At 42.4% G+C, this 14,465-nt stretch overlaps 1 non-coding gene across 1 annotated transcript; it reads right to left on the reverse strand.

The window, feature by feature from the left end:
* Window positions 1-826: 826 nt before the first annotated feature.
* TRNAE-CUC lies at window positions 827-899 on the reverse strand. Its single transcript has one exon. It is a non-coding gene; the product is annotated as a tRNA-Glu (tRNA).
* Window positions 900-14,465: the final 13,566 nt, after the last annotated feature.

Consider the following 14,465-nt stretch of genomic DNA (forward strand, 5'->3'; position numbering starts at 1 on the left):
GAGCACCTTCGGCAAAGGCTGTGTGCTATCAGAGCTGGGATCATGTCTGTCTTGACACAAGTGTGTTCCTGTGATACATCTGGCAGTGTCTGGCACAAAGTGGCACGTGATAATGTGTATTGATTGATGGGCCAACAATTCACAAAAGAAGACAAATGTCTGAGAGATAGTAAATGTCACTAGGCAACCAGCAAAATTTGTATTTAAATGAGATATCGTTATTTGCCTATTACATTAACACAGTTACCCTCAAGGGTGGAGCCAAATGACCGGTGTGAGGCAACATCAGTGTGGGTGCAAATAGATACCACTGGTCTAGAAAAGCATTCAAATCAAGCCTTTAATATGTTTCTGCCCTTTATTACACGGCTTGGAATTGACCTGGAGGAAATAATTTTGGACAGAGGCAAACACGGCAACATGATAAAGAACAAAAACAAGGAACACAGACTCCATTCCCACTACCAAGCAATGATTTGGGACTAGGTAACCGATATTTCACATTTGCTATCTACAGACTGTGTCAGGGCTTCACGGATATGGCCCTATTTAATCGTTTCAGAAACCACATGGAGTAGCTACTATTACCCCCATTTTACAAATGGTGAAACTGAGGTCATTTGCCCATAGACAGAACTGGATGCTGAAGGAATCAGGGCAAGAACTGGGATCTCTTTGACTCCATAGCACTTAAACAGTGTCTCTGTACCAGAGAACATTATGCATGCAAATTAAATTTTAATGAGAGGGTAAAAATTTAATGGTGAGTGAAGATGGGATAGAAAATTGTACATATTTAATCTTTTTTTTTTTAAACTAGGCTCCGTGCCCAACGTGGGGCTTGAACTCACGACCCTGGGATTGAGAATCGCATGCTCTACCAACTGAACCAGCCAGGCACCCCTATACATATTTAATCTTAATTTTGCAATACACACATACGTGTGTGTGTGCACGCACACATTGGGAAGAAAATTTGTGAAATGCAGCAAATATTAAAAGAGGTTATTTCTGAGGGGATGTTCTCTGAGGAACTATTGTTTTCTACTTTATAACTTAGCTATATCTCCTATTTTTCTACTATGATTAAGAAGTTATTTTTAAGAGAGAAAAACTGAAATGTTAAGGGAAAAAAAAACCACGGTTATAAGGGGCACGTATATCCCACAGATAAACAGAAGTTCACAGAACAGTAAAGATTTTTTGCTTGCTCTGGAGTCTGGCCATAGGGACATCCCCCATACTCGCTTTGCTGGGGTCCCAGAGTAATATAGCTTTCTTTGTTTTCATTTCTCTACTTCCATGAGCTCGGCATCGGATGGCTGGATCAAGATGGAATTGCTATGTAACTCTGCCTTGCTGCACAGATTGCAAGAGGTGACCGGATCTCTCTTCTCCATTTCTTCAAACTGGCAGGTGTTCACACACCTGCAGGTGCTTCTGAAGATGTTCACCTTCTGCGCTCATCACGTGTCAGAGATCCACGTGATGACCAGACCCACGGGAACAAATCAAGCAGACCATGATCCTCAGTCTGAATCACTGCAGACACACCACACAGGAGCCTCCTGGAAGCACAGGGCCTTTGCACCTGCGCACTGTATACGGCCCGAGCCAGAGAAATGTCAACACAAGGCAGAATCCAAGTTGGCACATATGCATACAGATTATTTTTATGGTGGTTGTTTCTTTGCTCTCTTGAGAGACCTGACCAGAACATGCCCACAAAGGATAATTGTTAGGTAAATGTTCGTGGTCCTGTTGCTATTGTGTTGTTGTAGAAGCTTCTCCAGTGGAATCATAAAAATGAGGTATTCATTAAGCCATGGTTGAGAAAACATTCCCAACGGTAGACCAAACAACATAAACTATGAGAATTAAATTGATCTTTTTTTGGCCATTGGTTTTTCTGAAACTCGATCACAGAGTCACATTGAACTCTCTGCCCAAACTATGTGTTCTTAGTTACACATGGTTTCTGCACAGATGATAGAGCCATCAGTTAAAGGTCTGGGACTGTGGCCCTATCAATTCACTGTGGCCCTATCGATTCACTATCTTTCCAACTGCCGGTTGGTTATAAATTATCTCCCTTCTCATCCTATTCCTAGTCCATGAATTGGAGTAACTTTTAACCTCTACTGCTGTTCCCACTCAGCTTTATTGAATTTACTTCAATGCAAACATAATTCACTACGTTCCCCCTATATGTTCATGAGATATTCAAATTGGGGATAAACCTGCTTTATGAAGCTGTATGAAAAGAAAGCCGTAGAACAACAGACTCTACTGTGTGACCATGACTACATTGGCACAAGACAAAAATAAAAATAAAGATGGAAGCTAGTAAGGCTCCTGGATTCTCATACAAATGAGAAACCAGTATGTTCTCTGGAGAACAAACCACACCACGTAGACTCTTCATGGAGTCTTAGAGTTGGACCAAACGATTTTGAGGTCATATGATCCAGTGTCCTACTTATAGGGCAAGAAAATATAAAATATTCAGGTGAGACCATCATTGATTCTCCTCTTAAAATTCTCCTGCAGAGATAAAAACATACTCCTAGCTCAGAAATCCATTCTTGGGTTCTCTGGTCCCAGTTGACAAAAGGTCTTGAGTCTCAGTGAAATTATTCTCAGCCTTGGGGCGCCTGGGTGGCTCAGTGGATTAAAGCCTCTGCCTTTGGCTCAGGTCATGATCCCGGGGTCCTGGGATGGAACCCTGCATCAGGCTCTCTGCTCGGGAGAGTGCCTGCTTCCTCCTCTCTCTCTGCCTTCCTCTCTGCCTACTTGTGATCTCTGTCTGTCAAATAAATAAATAAAATCTTTTTTTAAAAAAAGAAATTATTCTCAGCCTTATCAAAGCCTATTCTTTCTTGTCACCCCCTGCTAAAGTGGGGGGCAGAACTTTTCAGGGGTCCTCTTCACCACTCCCTAATCATTTCAAACCAAGGTGATTGTCAGCTTCTGAAAGCACAACCAGACCCACAGGTGCAGAGTAAGGAAGGCCACGTGAAAAGTCTCCTCCTACAGTGTAGACAACTACCCCCTGCTCTGATTAATTAATTCCAAACCTTTGGAGAAGCACTCATCTAGAAAAGTCACTTCGAAGAAAGCCTAGGTGAGAAGTTCCTAGGGTAACTTCCAACACGCTGTTTGGGAAGAAGGCAGAAAAGCAGGGTCCAAGTCACAATATTGGGAGTTTCTCCTGCTAGCCACTAAAGATAAGAGCCTCTAATTTGCTCATGCCACCATCATCCCTTTTCTTTGTAGGTCTGCACCTGCGCCAGCATGGGTGACCCATGTCCTGATGATGTAGCCTATTTGGGCCTCCACATGGATTTCCCCATCCAAATAATGTTTGGGTTTGTTTTTTAAATAAGAGTCACCTAAGGCTTAGATAGGAATATTAGTCATAATGGTTCTGAACACATGGGTTCATTAGACAACTTTGTAAGTGTCACCACCTCAAAGAGTTTGGCTTTTTTGGCTCATAACAAGTAGATCTACTTACCATTAAAGGAAGTAAAGAAAAGCAATATTGCAGGATCTGGTTTCCTGAGACACCACAGAGCTAGAAAATAATGTTGTTGTTAAAGCTTTGAGTTCCAAATAGAAGTTATATCTACATGAACAGAACAACCGACTAGCAAAGAAAAAAATAAGTGCAGTATGGATGGGGATAGTGGCTACCTTATCTATTGATGTCTATCACATCACCCCCCAACTTTAAATTAGCATTTATTATCTAACAGTTTCTGTGGGTTAGAAATCTGGAAGCAGCTTGGCTCTAAATTCTCCTGGGTCATGCGTGGTCTCAGGAAGTTGCGTTGAGAAGTCAGTAACCAGGCTAGATTCATCTGAAGGCTTGAATAAGGATGGAGGATTGATCCACTGCCAATATGGCTCACCTCCACAGCTCACTTCCACAGTGGCCTCTGGTCGGTGGTAGGAAACGTCCACTCCTCACCACATGGACGTCTCCATAGGACTGCTTGAGTGTCCTCACAACATGGCAGCTCCCTTCTCCCAAAGCAAGCAGTCCAAGAGCATCGACATGGAAACTGCAACATCATTTAGGACCTAGCCTCAGAAACCATACTCCGTCGCTCCCATACTATCTTACTAGTTACCTGAGTCACCCTCTTCATTTGGGTAAAGACTACACAAGGATGTGAATACTAGGAGATGAGAACCATTGGGGGAAATCTTGGTGGCTGCCTACCACATTGGCCATTAAAGGTATTATGAGAAGCTTGTGGCCCACCTTTATCATAATGTCACCCCAAAGAAGGATTGTGGGGTTCATTGATGTGGCAAATTGCCTCTTTGTCTTCTCTGCTCAAAGTGGGCAGATCATCAGTTTTGTTTCAGGACACATAGGGGAGGGGAAGAGGAAAACCAGTAAGTAGCTCCTCTGATTCCAGGTTTTATGGTCCCTGCACATTTTAGAGTCTCTTTCTCCACAGCTGGAAACTTTTTCCATGGCTGATATCCAGTTATCTATTATCTCCACATGGTATATCATTTATATTGTTCTTCAAGTCCTTTCCATGTAGATTTAGCTTCTCACAGCATGGTGGTCTCAGGGTGATCCCGCTTCTCACATGGTGGTTAGCTTCCAAGAGATGCAAAATGGAGGCTACTTCTTTTCTTCATGTAGGATAGGCCTGAAAACTGGCACAACCTCATTTCTGTTATATTCTACTGGTCAAAGCAGTCACAGAGCCTGCCTAGATTCATGGGGAGGGGACTCTCTCTATGGGAGGAGTGTCCAAACCCTGTGACCATCTTCAGCCCACCACAGCAGGGGAACGTGAACAGATCATCTGTGTCTGAGGCAATGGGACTATTGGGATATTAAAAAATTACACAACTATTCCTTGGACCCACAGTTTTCTGTCCCATCCAGAGTATCTTCCATAGTGTGGGTGGCAGACAGGCCTAAAGTAAAGTCCACAGTTTCATTCATTCATTCAGTCAACAACTACTTTATAAGCACCACCCCCCACATATGCTAGCCACCTGTTCCAGGTGCTTGGGACACATCTGTGGATGAAATCAAAGTTCCTGCCTTCACAGAGCTTACAGTCCAGTGGAAAGTAGATGAGGAAAAGGGGTCAAATGACAGTTTTCATCATCACGTGGGCTTGCTGCCCATCAGGCACTGTGCTTGGCACTTAACTGTACATTATCTCATTGACTCTTCAGTGGAACCTGCAAAGGAAGAGCAGATTCTCTCCTCAAAGCTGGCAAACAACCAAGCTGGGACTTAAATCCAGGGTCTCTCTGACTCCAAAGCCTTATGCTCTTCATCACCATGCCATGCCATCTTCCTCATGCTAGGTAAGATTCTAAAACAGAAAGGAGCCCAGGATAAAAGTGTCCACGTTAGTTCCAAGTCGAGATAGAGATCTGGATGGTAAAACCCACAGACATCTGTGAGGTACCTAACCACTTATTTAAAAAAATTTTTTTTCCTTTACCCTACCCCAAGCACTCCATGAGGTGTGAGGTTTTCTTTTCTTTGCAGAGAAAGAAACAGAGATGCAGGAAATCTCAGGGACTTAGCCCACATCTGGTCTGAACCTTCCACACATCTGTCCAGCTGTGGAGACTTAGGTAGAAGCATTGCCATAGGAACACCTGTAGGTTGGCCCACCTGGCAGAATACAATTGTTCTTCTGCTATTAATACAAAAAGTGAGTATCATGGCTCACCAAACTCTCCCAGCTGGGCCCCCAGCCCAACACCACAAGCATCATTAGGATGAGGGCAGCATGTCGAAGACCTTCTCCTACCTCCCATTGACCTGTGTTGCTCTCTTCTTCAAAATAACACTTGACCACCTTAATCCAGTCTTGGGCCCTTCCTAGGCCAGAATCACTACAATATGTTTTGTGGAAGAGGAATAGGCTCTCACATAAAATAATATTTTCCACCTTGATGTTCCCATAATAAATAACTCCACCATTACACCAGATGGTACCCTCCTTCGAGACATCAAGCTCCTGAAGAAAAGGGACCAGCTCTCATCCATCTTCATGTCCCCAGTAACCAGTTTGAAGTGTGGCATGTAGGAAGTGCTCAAAATATGCTTACTGAATTTAATTAAACCTTATTTAGCGCCAACATGTCCTGAGCAGACCTGAAGTTCATTTAGGAGATCAGAGGTCTCCAGGTAGCTGACAATGACAGTAAAATGTCTTTGGCAATGTACGAGAACAACAAAATGAACAGTTAAAGACATAAGCCAGATTTCCAAATGCCCTATAAATTCAACATTGATACAAAAAGGGCTTATATTTTTAACAAACCTTTTATTTTAGAAAAGCGTTCGGTTTTTGGAAAAAACTACAGAAATGGTAAAGAGTTCCCATACACCTCACACTGAGATTCCCTAGATTGTTAGCAACTTATATTAGTGTGATACCCTTGTCACCGTTAGTGAATCCAAGTCAGTATGCTATCCTTATGAACTAAAGTCCCAACTTCATTCAGATTTCCTTTTCCCTACTGTCCTTTGCCCATTGCAGGATTCCATCCAGTACCCCACACTATATTAGTTGTGCTGTCTCTCCTCGTGTTCCTTTGGGCTGTGATAATTTCTCAGACTGTTCTAGTTTTGGGTAGTTTTGGGGAGTACTGGTCAGGTATTTTAGAGATTGCCCCTCTACTGGAATTTATCTGTTATTTTCCTCGTGATTAGACGAGGGTTATGTGTTTGTAGGAGGAAGACCACAGAGATGAAGTACAATTCTCACCACATCCTATCCAGGGCACATACTCTCAGAATGACTTATCATTGTTGATGTTGACCTTGATCACCTGGCTGAAGTAGTGGCTTTTCGGGTTCTCCACTGTCAAGTTACTCCCCCCCCCAACAGTGGGCTTAGTTTTATTTACTTTATTGAAGTGTAATTTACATACAATCAAATGAGTGTACCCATTTTGAGTGTATAGCTTGATGAACCACACCAGTGGTTCTCAAACAGGAGTGACTTTGTCACCCAGGAGACGTTTGACAATGTCCGGAGACGTTTTTGGTTATCATTTCTGAACTAAGGGGAGGTGTTACCGGCATGTAGTGGATGAAGGCCAGGGACACTGCTAAATATTTTATAATGCCTAACACAGCCTTCCCCAGGAGAGAATTATCTAGCCCAAACTGTCAGTAGCAACAAGGTTGAGAAACGCTGTTATACACTCTTACACCTACTACTCCCCATGAAGAGACGGCAACATCCCAAAAGTCTCTGGGCTCCTCTGCAGTCAATATCCCACTACCTGTCCCTAGAAACAATGATTCTGATGTTCTTTACATCAGTAGAGTAGTTTTGCTTCTTCTGGAACTTCATATAGATAGAATAAGACTTTGTTTCTCCTCTATCTCTTAAGACTTTAGACTTTGTTTCTCCTCTATCTCTGGCTTTTTTCATGCAGCAGAATGTTAACATTCATCCATGTAATTTTGTTTATCAGTAGTTTGTTCCTTTTCATTGGCTGGTATCCCATTGTATGGTTATACTATACTTTATCAACGGGCATTTGGGTTGGTTCCAGTATGGAGTTTTCAGGACTAGAAAGAAAACTGTGTGGAAGTCTTTGTGTGAACACATGTTTTTGGTTCTCTTGGATGAATACTGAAGAACGGAATTGCTAGGTCATATGGCAAGTATACATTTAACTCAAAGGGCTTATATTGTTAAAAAAGAAAGACAAAATAAATGGTTCTTCATCTCCTTTTGGACTATATGGATTCTCTCAGTACTTCTGCATTCTCATCTCCGCTCAGAAATAAGTTTTGAATTAAAGTAAGTAAGTGATGTCAGAGACATCCTCTTCCATTTTTTCCATCCCCAGGCAGAATTCCTTGGAATAGGTGATCAGACTTCATCAATCCCCTTCTCACTTGCACTTGGCCAAGCAGAAGTTGTTGTCTCTTAAGATCAGAACCAGAAACAGCTGTGTCTCTGGTTCTTTGGGTAATGTGTGTTTGATTTTTTTTTTTTTTTTTGAGAAGATGTTTATAGAAAATGGCCTGCGGTATTGGCAGTTGTGAGAATAGATCTAACTTCTGCTTGGAATTGCTATAAATTTTTAAAACAAACCAAACCCTAACATCGCAATATGGCTATGTAAGGTACCTCCAAGCCAAATCCATTAGATTGGGAATGAAATATTTATTATGATCTGAATGAGACAACAACAAAAAAAGGACTAGATTTTCCTTAAAGTTGTACAACCAAAACTTGGAACATTTGTTTTCCTACAGTGAGTCTGGGGATTTAATCTTTGATTTAAACAGGGACTCAATGTGACCATCATCGAAGAAAAAGTTTGCAGAATTCATTAACGAAAATGAAATCTTTTCAAGTTTCGAAGTAAAGACTTACTTTGCTAAAAAAAAAAAAAAAAAGACTTACTTTGCTAGTAAACATCCTGAATTTGAGGAACCTAGAGCTATTTCTTAGACTTAAAAATGATTTATAATATGCATTATGAACTGATCTTTCCCAAACTCTCCCATTGGAACTGGTAAGTGATATCTCCCAAATTTTAGGCATTCATATCCAAAGATAAAATTTTTAAAGAGCATTGGTAAAATTGTGAATTTTCTCAAAAATTAAATAATTTAAAGAGGGACAATAAAGAACTCCATAATGAAGGAAACAACAATGGAGAAGTAGAGATTTAAATTCGAATCTTACCTATATCACAGACTAGTTAACGGGAAATATACTAGATAGATTTCAGCTCTAACCTTTCATGAATTCCACTGTCTGGTTTTCAATGCACACATAAATAACGGAGCACAGATATTTGTATAAGCAACTGCTTCACCAGAGTGCTTTCACCCACTTCAAAGTAATCGAGGTAGGGGAGCATTAGAAGAGAGAAGCATTTGTTAAAGTCATATGGATGTTCGCCTTACAGGAATTATAATACTAAAATGTCTTCATTAATTTTTTTTTAGTTACAATCTGATGGAAATTTAGCATTGCCTTTTACATCTTTATTTTTAGGTAGATTTATGTCCCCCTGTTGTAAGATTAAGCATTCATGCGACACTTTAACGTTTACTGAGTGGTTAAGGATCATATGTAAGTTAATTCTCATGCAAGACTTTTTAAAGGCAGCCTGGGTTATTTAAATGGAAAGAAATTGCTTTGGGAAAAACAGTATGTACAAATGGAGTTAACTTTGAAGGGAACAGACGCCACCTTAATCTGTAAGTATCAGAAGCATGAAGTACAACAGTGGTCAGAAAAGGCTCCTAGTAGGGCATTTCACTTCTGTTCCAAATGAACAAATGAGGTCATCTCTTGGGTGCTTCCTTTTCATACACTCAGGATTACCATTTGACAACTTTTCCATGCAGCACACTATTCTTCTCACATCTGGGTTTTCAGTATTTTATGTCTCTTCCCACTCTAACCCTCAGTTAGATACAACCCTTATTCAGTTTGAGTGTTTAAAGGTTAAAAAATCATCTGCTTTTCAAGGGGGGAAAAACCGTCAGGAGGGGACATTCCTGATGTCAGCCTGATAGTATGAACTCCAGTAGCTCTTTTGGTGTGAAGACTTTGTAAGACCCCTGATACACCCTAGGGACAAATGCAAAGAAAGAACAAGGTCTGCAAGCTGTATTTGCCATGAAAATGGAACCTTGACTTCTTTGAGGTAGGTGATTAATGTGTCAGATTTGAATATCATGGTGGCTATTTTTCTGCATTCAAATTTGCATGATTTTGAAAAAAAGACACAGTCCTTTCAATATTGAATAGAATTCAAATATAATAGCTGCAAACATTTGTGAATGAATTGTATTTTGAAAATCATAATGTTCAGAATGAGCACAGATAATTGTATTGCTAAAACGATCAAAATTAATAAATTGCCTTGCAACTGATATAAAGGTACCATTATCACCCGAGTCAAGAAGTAACACTTATCCATAGGGCTTCTTTCTGATATAACAGTGATGCTCACATTGCTATGAAATGCCAAGCCATGGCGTCCGTGAATGCAGAGTCTTGGGCTCACCTCAAAAAGGGAAATTCCAACAAAAATAAGAAATTACTTTTTTTAGATAGGATTATTCTCTCCACGGAAAGAAGAAAGGGTTTCTTTTGGCAAAATGTTGAAATCAACACAGGTAGCCAATCCATTTTTCTTGGAATAATCATCAGAGCTCTGTAATCCACTTCAGACAATAGTGTGTTTCCATGATGGAAGAATCATTAGGAAGGAATTGGCCTTTCTGGAGAAAAGGCTAGAATTCCTAGCAGGCATTATGTCAGAGAATTAAGCTTTTCAACAGATTTGCAAACACATCTTTGGAGGAGGACTTAGCTTCCTGAGGTGGGAATGCTTTGATCTTACAAAACACCCATATTGAGATGTTTATTTCTACCTTTCTGGGAGGTGATTTTCCTCTGAGAGGAAAAAATGTTGAGATTAACTCCTTCTGACCTCTCCTCTCACAGACCTTGGTTCTGACCTTGCAAGTGACTCCCACCCTCCCCCCAACAGCAGGCTTGTCTGTCCCTGCACCGCAACCCCCCCGCCAAGCTGTACCCTGCTCCTCATGGCTTCCTTGCCATCTCAGAGGTACCTTCCACGCCGATCACGCTATCTCATCTTCTTTGGTTCCATTTCTTTACTGTGAAGTGTCCAAGCCCCCAGCCTGTACCTTCCTCTTTTGCTACGGATGCCTTTAAGGGTTTTGCCAAATGCCCCTATCACTGCCGGCTGAAAAGTTTGGAATAATTCCTATTTCCCAGTGTTCGGCACCTAGAAAATCCTGATCCTTTCCCCGGTCGTCCCCCAAATAGGTATTGGCATGGGAAGTCTTAATGTGAGCTGGAAATGATAGAACAAATCATTTGTGTTGGCGCTGGTTTGATTATTGTGCCCTGGGTTTCTAAGCAATGCAAACCCAGGGTGGGGGAGGGGGTGGAGGAGGAGGTGGGGTTCCTGTTGAGCCAAGACCCTTGCAGACAGAGAGGCAGCTTCTCACCCACACCACACCTCCCCCAAAGGAAATTTTGTTTGCAGGAAGTTAGAACAGGATTTCTTGGTAACTCAGGAGTTGGCAGAAGCAGGGGCTCCCCCCACACCCCTGCAATGCCAAAGCCCGGTGTCACTCGGGGCCCAGGGGAGTCTTCCCACATTAGCCACCACCTCACTGAGACCTATGCATCACCCTTTGCCTGTTTGTTCTGCCTCGGGCTTGAGGGTGGGGTGTTATGTACACCAAAATAAATAAATAAATAAATAAATAAATAAATAAAGGAACAAGCCTATCATTTTCAAAAGAGATCATAAAAAATCCATTTCTTCTTGTCGCTCACACAGGGACAAGCAGGAGTCAGAGAATATTGCATATCCCTAAAGGTCTTTCCTCTGTGGGAGGTATTACAATATGTATATTTTGCCTACCTTGACTTTTAAAAGGTATTTGTGAATATGTCAAATTCTGGGAAGTGCTCTCCTGGTGTTCGATTTTTTTTTTTTTTTAACTCTTGTAACCCCTTGATCCCGCTGGTTTGTTAAAACAGATAAATTTATACATACATTCTTTTCACAAAGAAGTTTACACCTCAGAAAATATATTATTGCAATTTATTGTCATTTCAAGTCCTTTCTGTCTCTGTAGCAAAGCTTCACTCACACTTGGGGTTCTTTGTACAAGTCGCACTAGATAATAGCATGTGGCTAAAAAGCATTACCGGTGCCCTAAGCTGAAATAAAAATGAAAGTGGGAAATATGAGCAACTCGAAACATACATTTCACACCCAGACCCAGCAGCACACCTCCACTGGGGTCACAAGAGCACCTCATCTTCTTATTTTCTTTATGCAAGAGAGGGAAATGACTCCTTTCCATTTTGGAAATTTCTCTTACATTGGTATCTGGGAAAAGAACATTCCAGAAGAGAGGACAGCAAGAGGGAGGGGCCCACAGCCAGGGCATGTCTTGCAAGTTGGAGGAGAAATGGAGTGGCTGGAGTGGCTGGCGTGTCTGGGACAGAGGGTAGGAAGGGAAGAGGGTGAGATAAGATCAGAGCCCTAATAGGGGCCACTCTGCGCAAAGTCGTGGAAGCCTTTGGAAAGATGGTGGTTTTTACACTGAGAGTTATTAGGAGTCCTTGGGATGTTCAGATCAGAAGAATGGCATGATAGGAGTTCTGTTTCAATTACATCCATCTGGTTACTGTGGAGAGGAAGGGTAGATGCAGAAAGACCTGACAAGAAGCTCCCAAATAGCACAGATGGGGTATCATGGCGGCTTGAACCCGTTCAGTGTCAGTAGAGGAGGCGAGAAGCAGTCAGGTAGTCGGTGTTTTACGAAGACAGAGCCAGCCAGGCTTCCTGACAAACTGCAATATGACATATGAGAGAAGGAGAAGAGTCTAAAGTACTTCCAAAGTTTTGACCAGAGCAACTGAGGGAATGGAATTCCCGTCCGCTGAGCTGGGCAAGGCTGTATGTGGCTACAGCTGGCTTAGTAGTTGAGGTCGAAAACTAAAACCATTCTTTCCCCCTAAAATTGACTCCTTTGCCTCTCATGCCTATCTGACATAGTCTATGCAGAGACATTTCATCCCAAAGGTCACCCAAGATCCTCCCCTCTCCCTAACCTCCAAGTCATGCCTACCACACCCTCTGCTTTCCGCTTCCAAGATAATCTCCTTCATCCATCCACTTCTGTCCTCCATAGCCATTGTTTTATTGGAGGTCACCGTCATCAGTCATCTGAACTTCTTTTTTTTTTTTTTTTATTTGGTTTATGTTTGAGAGAGAGAACATGAGCAGGGGGAGGGGCAGAGGGAGAAGCAGGCTTCCCGATGGGAGCCTCACTTGGGGCTTGATCCCAGGACCCAGGATCACAACCTGAGCCAAAGGCAGATGCTTAACCACTGAGCCACCCAGGCACCTTGGTCATCCAAATTCTTCCAAGAGCCTCTGAAATGGCCATGAACCCACCCCAGATTGAACCATTCACTGGAGTGCACCCTGAGACTTCATCCGAAAGCACAAAACCCTCCCACCAATGGTTCAACATTTCGTGTTGTCTTCAGATAAAGTCCAAATGCTAAAGTGTAGGGGTTCTTTTAACTCTTGGCTTTGAAATAATTTCTAACTTACAGAAAGGCTGCAAGACTAGTCCAAAAGCTTTCCACATACCCCTTACCCAGATACCCCATTTGACGTCTCTCTCTTTTCTGAATCATTTGAGAATAAACTGGAAACACAATGCCCCTCCCCCTAAATGCCTAGGAACTAGAATGACAACGTGTGACTGCAATACAATAATCAGAATCAGAAAATTAACAGGACTCTCATACTATGTATAGACCGTATTTAAAGTTTCCCAGTTGAACAAATGATGTCTGTTACAGCCAAAGAGATACAGTTGTAGATAGAGATGTTGTCAACATTACTGGACTGAGAACTAGTCCTGTATTATATGTGGCATTCAGTTATCCTGGCCCTTTGATCTCTTCTATTGTGGAGCAGTTCCTCAGCATTTGCCTTTTATGACCTTGACACTTAGGTAGAGTGCAGACCTGCCATTTTGCAGAACGCCCCTCCATTTGGATTTGTCTGGGGTTTCCTCATGGTTGGATGTGATTTGAGTTTGGACCAGATGATCACAGAAGTGGTGTGTCCTTCTCCGGGCATCTTATCAGAAGACAGGTCTTTAGTTTGCTTTACAAACTTCTTCATAATACTGCTTCTATGCAGGTGTCACCCTCATCTTTCACCCTCCGCCCACCCCCGCTCTGAGGCTCTCAGACATAGCCCTAGAGATTCCATCCCGACTGCATTTTTCCCTGGCAAGTCCATGCTGTCCATCAGGTCTCATTGTAGAGGTCACTCTGTCCAAGGGGCTGGTGCTCAACCCCAGGCCTGGGTTAAGAGCCTCTTTTCTGAGCTCGCATAGTGCCCTGCACCCACCTACCATCGCACTTATTAAACTGCGTGGTAATTGCCTGTTTCCCTGTTTATTTGATGGCAGGGACTGTGTAATGTTCACTAACATCACTTAGCACACAACCCAACGTCTGGCACATAGTAGGTGCCCAATAAATACTTACTAAATGAAGCATCACTTCCATGTAAACTTCCTCCTGCATGCTCCCGGAGCTCTGCTTCACTTCATTATCTCTGTCTTGGTGTTGCTGGATTGTTTACTACCTTTGGTCTTTCCTGTTCAACTGGAAACTCCTGGAGCCACATCTGATCTCTTGCCCTTGATTCCAGTGCACCTTAACCCAGAAGGAAGGGAAGAGAGAAGGAAGGGAGGGAGAAAGGGAGAGATTGGGTCTTTTGTTCTAGAACTTTTTTCCTTCTGAGTTTGTGTGGAGCAGGTGCAGGCTGTTTTGGAGTCCCTCTCCCAGCTACTCCTCCCCCCACACTCCACTTCCTGTTTATTCTGCCTGCCAACGCCA

This window comes from Neovison vison, chromosome X (genome assembly GCF_020171115.1).
Source record: "Neovison vison isolate M4711 chromosome X, ASM_NN_V1, whole genome shotgun sequence".
Classification (NCBI taxonomy): domain Eukaryota; kingdom Metazoa; phylum Chordata; class Mammalia; order Carnivora; family Mustelidae; genus Neogale; species Neogale vison.